Raw genomic sequence first — 6489 nt, forward strand, 5'->3', positions numbered from 1 at the left:
AATGTAGTGTCTTTGTTGTCTCAGCCACCCCCCCAATACCAGGAAGGAAGAGCTTGCCTGCACGGAGTATAGAAACAAGAGGCCGAGAGAGAAATGTGGTCTTGGTGGCGGTATTGGTGGCTCACTTGACTACGTAGATCCAGCTATGCCTGAAGCCCATCATATGCTTGGCTTTTTTGGTTCTCTGAGCCAATGAACAGTCTTTCTGCTTAAGCCATTTTGAATTTGAGTTTTCCATTTCAGTAAAAGAAAGCTTCTTGATTAATATGATCTCTGAGCTTTACTTTCTGTAACTGTAAAATGTGACAGGGTTTCAGAAGGATGAAGGTCAATAAATGTAAAGCACAGGCACAGAGAAGATGTCCCAAAATAGTATTTAATAGTATGAGAGGAAAAAACAAAGTAGGGAAAGCAAGGCATGGGGCACTTCTGGAGGCCCCTCTGTTTCCAGGGCAGGCCAGCGGGGGTACGTGTCTTGCACTGTCCAGAGGTACCCAGCTGTAAAGGACGGCTGGTGTCTTGAGTTGCTTTGAGCCTGTGGCTTTCCTGCAACAAGTGCTCCCTGATCCAGTGTGTTATTGGCCTCATAGGAAGGAAAGAAAAGCTCTCTTTCAGGACAAAGATGAGGGAGGCTTCTTCACCCTCTTTCTCTTTACATGGACAGTTCTTTGTATTTACTTTTTTTATTATTGTTGTTTGTAGACTATTCTTTTGTGGAAATATGTAAAGTTTATAACAAAATAAAAAGAGTAGACATGAAATGACCAGGACTTCCCTGGTGGTCCAGTGGGTAAGACTCCACACTCCCAATGCAGGGGGCACAGTTTCCATCCCTGGTTGGGGAACTAAATCCCACATGCATGCTGCAACTAAGAGTCCGCATACCACAACTACGAAGTCTACATGCTGCAACTAAAGTTCCTGCATGCCGCAGCTAGACATGCCGCAGCGAAGATCACGAGTGCCGCAACTAAGACCCGGTGCAGCCAAAATAAATAAATAAATATTTAAAAAAATGAAATGACCACCTTTGCAGTGTTGGGATGATGCCAAACCTTTTGGGGGAAAAACAAGAAAGAACAAAGACCTCTAATTTGTAACTCAGGAGTTATTTCTGGTTTTCCAAGAGGAATGGGAAATTTTATATTTTAAGAATCTGCTGAGCTTCTCACTGCTCTTCGTCTCCTCTCCCACCAAAAATATAGAAGCTTTAAAAGGCTCCTCAGTAGAGATTTTGTGTTCTGAATGTGAAAACACTGACAGGAGTAGAGGTGGGGGCTGTTACCTCATTTCTCCCAACCCCCCTGAGGAAGCGCACATCCGAATTACAAGAGAGAACAAAAAGCGGCTTTAAATAGCCATTTTGGTTCATCAAGTACTTAATACCTGTTATTAAAGAAGCTCCTGCCTGGCCTAATGGCATATTGTGAGACTAGAGTACCTACAGGCATTTTAGCAGCACACATGAGAGATCTTGAGCAAAGTTAGAAATAGCATCAAAAGCCAGTGGAAAGTAGACTCCCCTGGCATCTGTCCTGGTTCTTTCTTACTTTCTGTTTTCAAGTCAGGGATAGACTAGATGACCTTTACTGATCCTTCAGATTTTTCTCAGAGTCTGTGGGATCCAAAGGTGGGATCCAAAAAGCCCATCTCTATGTCATTCCTTTGTGGACCCCACCCCAGAATGCCCTGGCAGAATTAGTTATTACTTCCTGTGGGTACATGTGGTTGCCAGCATCCAGGATGGCTCCCAGTCATTCCTGGTTCCTGAGATACATGTCCTCATTTAGTCTCTTGCCACCCTGAATAAGGCTGACCTGTGTAACCAATAGGATACTGCAGAAATGACAGAGTGTAACTTCTTAAGTTAGACCATAAAAGATATTGTGAATTCCTTATTGTTCTCTCTTGGGTCACCTACTTCCACAGTGGAAGCCATGCTGCCATGTAATAAGGACACTCAAGCAGTCCAATGGAGAAGCCCACATGGTGAGGACCTGAGGCTTCTTGCCAACAGCCAGTGTGGTGGTTTTAAAAGATGTCCACAAATTCTTTATTACATCTCTCTTAAGAGGAAGAGCTTAATTCTCTTCTTGAGTATGGACTGGACTTGTTAACTCACTTCTCTTTTGTTTTCTTTTTATAATTATTTACATTCCTGTACTGTTTTTGCTCATTTCAAGCATATTTTTTGGTATCTTAAATGAATGGAAATGGAACTTTTATGTTCACTACAGTAGTTTAGGGAAGGTAAGAACTATGACTCTTTTTTTTGGACGTGCTGCTCAGTACACGGGATCCTAGTTCCGTGACCAGGGACTGAACCTGTGCCCCCAGCAGTGGCAGCATGGAATCTTAATGACTGGACGGCCAGGGAAGTCCCAACTCACTTCTAGTAAACAGAATATAGTAGACAGGATGGTTTGTGACTTCTGAGACTTGGTAGTGAACGAAATCACAACTTTACCCTAGCTCTCTCTTTTAGGTCACTTGATCTGGAGGGAGTCTGCTGACATGCCATGAGGACACTCAAATATCCCTGTGGATAAGCCCATGGGGTGAGGAACTGGGGCCTCCTGCCAACAGCCACATGTGAGTCACCTTGGAAGCATATCCTCCAGCTCTAGTCAGTCAGATGGCTGTAGCCCCGCTGACAGCTTGATTGCCACCTCCTTGTAAGAGATTCTGTGCCAGAACCACGTGGTTAAGCTGCTCCCAAATTTATAATCGTTTAAATTTTTACAGATAATTAAGTCTTAAAAGAAATATATATCTGGCTTAAAATTATTAGCTAAATTAGAGAAGGAAAATTTATTTTTCACCCCAATATGGCAAAACAAACTTTATTGTTTCTGTTTTTTTGCCAATAAAAGCCAAAATTAACAGTCAAGAGCTAAGATTGTGGTGTATTATTCATGGAAGTATACTGACAAATGAAACAATGAAACTGTCAAAACTTAAATAACATATACAAACAAAACACAAAGAAATAAATTAAAAATCAAAATAATCTTTTGTAAATTGATGTATAATTGACATATAACATATTTGTTTCAGGTGTACAACATAATGATTTGATATTTGTATATATTACTAAATGATCACCACAGTAAGTCTAGTTAACATCCAACACCATACATAGTTACAAAATTTTTTTTTCTTGTCAAAATAATCTTTTTAAAGAAAGATTACTGAATTAAAGAGACAACAAAAAAATAGCGGAACTGCTTTGGAAAACAGTTTGGCAGTTGCTTAAAAAGTTAAACATAAAGTTACCATATTATCCTGTAATTCCAAAACTAGGTATATACCTAGGAGAAAAGGAAAACATGTCTACACAAAACCTTTTATACAAATGTTTACAGCAACATTTTTCATAACAGCTAAAAAGTGGAAACAACCCAAATGTCCATCAACTGTGAATGGATAAACAAATGCGGTATATCCATACAATTGAATGTAATACAGCTATAAAAAGAAACAAAGTACTGATACTTTCTACAACATAGAAGAACCTTGAAAACATTATGCTAAGTGAAAGAAGCCAGACATAAAAGGCAACATGCTGTATGTGATACAATAATAAATATATTTGGTCTTTGTCCCTAGTTCCTGACACAGAGCTTCAAAAACCTTTGGAATTTCTTGAGTGATAAGGGTGTTAGGAGCAGCTTTTGTTATTCATAAGCCCCTTTTGACCATACCAAGGCTTATGCTAATTAAATATCTCTTGGTGAGCCCCTAGATAGCTTCAGGATGGGGGGTGGTTTCAAAAGGAACCAACCATGTGAATCAGAGGGTTGGAACTTTCAGCCCATCTCTGGATCTCTGGGGAAAGGAGAGGGGCTGAACATTGAGTTCAATCACCAATGGCCAATGATTTAATCAATCATGCTTATGCAGTGGAACCACCATAAAAACCCCTAAATAATGGGGTTTGGAGAGCTTTCACATCGAAGTGCAAGGAAGGTGGTGTGCCCAGAGAGGGAATGGAAGCCCTGTACCTGTAGACCCATACCTTGTCCCATGCATCTCTTCCATTTAGCTGTTACTGACTTGTATCCTCTTCTAATAAACTGGTAATAGTAAGTAATATGTTTTCCTAAGTCCTGTGAGCTGTTCTAGAAAATAATTGAAACTGAGGAGCAATTCACAGGAACTCCTGATTTATAGTGGGTTGGTCAGAAGTAAGGTGGCTACCTGGGGCTTGCAACTGGTATCTAAAGGGGCAGTCTTATGGGACTAAGTCCTTAAAATGTGGGTTCTGTACTAACTCCAGTTGGGTCAGAAATGTATTGGGGAATTCCCTGGCACTCCAGTGGTTAGAACTCCACGATTTCACTGCCAAGGGCCTGGGTTTGATCCCTGGTTGGGGGACTAAGATCCTGCAAACGGCACAGTGAGGCTAAAAGAAAAAGAAAAAGAAAAAAAGGAATGTATTGAATTGTAGGACACCCAGTTAGTGTCTAGGGAGTTGGAGAATTGGTTAATACGGGGAAAAACCCCCACATACTTGGTGTAGTGTTGGAAAACACTACAGGCTATATGATAGGATTCCATTTACAGAAAATCATCAGAAAAGGTAAATTAATAGAGACTAAAAGTAGATTAGTGATTGCCTTTATTAGTCTATTTAGTAATCCTCAAGAAGAGTGCTGAAGTGCTATCTGGTGTTACTAAGCACAAGAAGTCTGTGATTATCTTATGGAGAAAATATGATAAGCTTATTAAATAAGCTTTGTTCTGGCATGAGTTAGAGTGCCATTGGCTATTAGATTATAGCCAACAGTATACAGTAAATAAGGTGTCTTTAAATGCAAACAAGCATAAAAATAGGTTATGGATTAATCAGTTGACAGAAACGTTGTGACCTAAATGTTAAGACTGGATACTATAAAACTCTTGGAGGAAAACATAGGAAAAACACACTTTTTTTTTTTTTTTTGGTACGCGGGTCTCTCACTGTTGCGGCCTCTCCCATTGCAGAGCACAGGCTCCGGACGCGCAGGCCCAGTGGCTATGGTTCACGGACCCAGACGCTCCACGGCATGTGGGATCTTCCCGGACCGGGGCACGAACCCGTGCCCCCTGCATCAGCAGGCGGACTCTCAACCACTGCGCCACCAGGGAAGCCCAGGAAAAACACACTTTGAGATCTTTTATGACCCACCTTCTAGAGTAATGAAAATAAAAACAAAAATAAGCAAATGGGACCTAATTAAACTGAAAAGCTTTTGCACAGCAAAGGAAACCATAAACAAGACAAAAAGACAACCCTCAGAATGGGAGAAAATATCTGCAAACGAAGCAACGGACAAAGGATTAATCTCCAAAATAGGACATCCCTGCTGGCACAGGGGTTAAGAATCCACCTGCTAATGCAGGGGACATGGGTTCGAGCCCTGGTCCGGGAAGATCCCACATGCCATGGAGCAACTAAGCCTGTGCACCAAAACTACTGAGCCTGTGCTCTAGAGCTCGCGAACCGCAACTACTGAGCCTACATATCACAACTACTAAAGCCCACATGCCTAGAGCCCATGCTCCACAACAAGAGAAGCCACCACAGTGAGAAGTCCACGCATTGCAATGAAGAGCAGCCCCCACTCGCTGCAACTAGAGGAAGTCTGCATGCAGCAACGAAGACCCAATGCAGCCAAAAGTAAATTAAAAAGATAAAAAAATCTCCAAAATATACAAACAGCTCATGCAGCTCAATATCAAAAAGCAAAAAACCTAATCAAAAAATGGGCAGAAGACCTAAATAGACATTTCACCAAAGAAGACATACAGATGACGAAGAGGCACATGAAAAGATGCTCAACATCACTAATTATTAGAGAAATGCAAATCAAAACTACAATGGGGTATCACCTTACACCAGTCAGAATGGCCATCATCAAAAAAATCCACAGGGACTTCCCTGGTGGCTCAGTGGTTAAGAATCCGCCAGCCAATGCAGGGGACACAGGTTTGATCTCTGATCTGGGAAGATCCCACATGTTATGGAGCAACTAAGCCCATGTGCTACAACTACTGAGCCTGCGCTCTAGAGCCCACGAGCCACAACTGCTGAGCCTGCATGCCACAACTACTGAAGCCCCTGCACCTAGAGCCCATGCTCCACAACAAAGACAAGCCACCACAATGAGAAGCCCGCACACCACCACGAAGAGTAGCCCCTGCTCTCCGCAACTAGAGAAAGGCCGCACGTAGCAATAAAGACCCAAATGCAGCCAAAAAAAAAAAACTTAATTAATTAATTAATTTTTAAAAACCTACAAACAATAAATGCTGGAGGTGTTGCAGAGAAAAGGGAACATTCTTGCACTGTTGGTGGGAATGTAAATTGATACAGCCACTGTGGAGAACCATATGGAAGTTCCTTAAAAACTAAAAATAGAACTACCATATGACCCAGCAAACTCACTACTGGGCATATACCCCAAGAAAACCATAATTCAAAAAGTCACATGTACCCCAGTGTTA

The sequence above is a fragment of the Orcinus orca genome, chromosome 20 (assembly GCF_937001465.1).
Source record: "Orcinus orca chromosome 20, mOrcOrc1.1, whole genome shotgun sequence".
In the NCBI taxonomy this organism is placed as follows: domain Eukaryota; kingdom Metazoa; phylum Chordata; class Mammalia; order Artiodactyla; family Delphinidae; genus Orcinus; species Orcinus orca.